This window comes from Brachionichthys hirsutus, chromosome 18, assembly GCF_040956055.1.
Source record: "Brachionichthys hirsutus isolate HB-005 chromosome 18, CSIRO-AGI_Bhir_v1, whole genome shotgun sequence".
NCBI classification, from domain to species: Eukaryota; Metazoa; Chordata; class Actinopteri; order Lophiiformes; family Brachionichthyidae; genus Brachionichthys; species Brachionichthys hirsutus.
Genome location: NC_090914.1, coordinates 8,266,046 through 8,267,117, shown reverse-complemented (window position 1 = coordinate 8,267,117; position 1,072 = coordinate 8,266,046).

Sequence of the window (1,072 nt, the reverse complement as noted above, 5' to 3'; positions counted from 1 at the left end):
AAGTAGAGAGGGCGGACTTGTTTTCCGAACCGTGCAGTTGACTATTTTAGTGTTTTTTCTGTCCCTCTTTGTGAAGGTGAGTGGTCGGTCTTTAAAGCTTTGCGCGTTCTCCGATATGAAATATGAAAACCCTCTTCCATTCTCTTTTTTTTGTCCTATTTATTCGTGTTCCCTTCAGCCTCGCGCTTCTGTTAATGACTATCGTTAATTTCAGCCAGTTTGTTCGCTTTTTTAGTCATTATTTTTATTAAAGCAGACTTTACGCGCAACTTGGCGCACTCTGGAACGAATGTGCTCGCAGCTGGGGAGGCTGTTGGACGGAGCCCGCTTGCGTGATTACCAAACCCCCATGTCTATTTGTAAGAGAGTCTTTCCCGTTATTTGTATCAGGTGAACCGGCTCGTTGGCGGACGCGAAAGCTGCGACGCGTCCTTGGTGAACTTGCAGCCGCCGGCCCGCAGCCTTTGTTCGGCCGTGTTTATTGATAAGACTGTGTGTCTGATCGTGACCGTGAATGACAGGCCACCGTGGAACTTTTTTTTTTTTTTTTTTTGGTGGGGTTGGGGGGATGATCATTCGTGACGAAACGGATTGTTCTGAAAAAATTTTTTTTTTTATCCCCAATTGACAAACGTTAACCCGTGAACTAAATCACGTCATCGTTTTCCACGGTGGAGATACTGTTTGAAGTATTTCTTCCTTTTTATTAAAGCAAAAAAATAAATAATATATCTAATGTGGTTCAGGGTTTAAAAAGTAGACAATTTAATGCATAAGATCTCATAATAAAATCATAAATATATATAATGTATAATTTCCATATAATGTAAAGTATTTTGAAAACTGTCTGTGAAATTTGTGGTGGGGTTTCGTATCCAATGTAGGGCAATTGATTATCAAATGTCATCACTTGGGTGCAAAACGCTCATTTAATGTATAAGATTGCCTCAAATGATGTTTTTAGTGGTACATATTGTTCAAACTCCTGTGTGGAACAACATCTTCATGTCTGTGCCGTGATGAGAGCTGGCAAAGCTTGGAGACTGGCTATAACAGAACTTTTTGTTCGTGA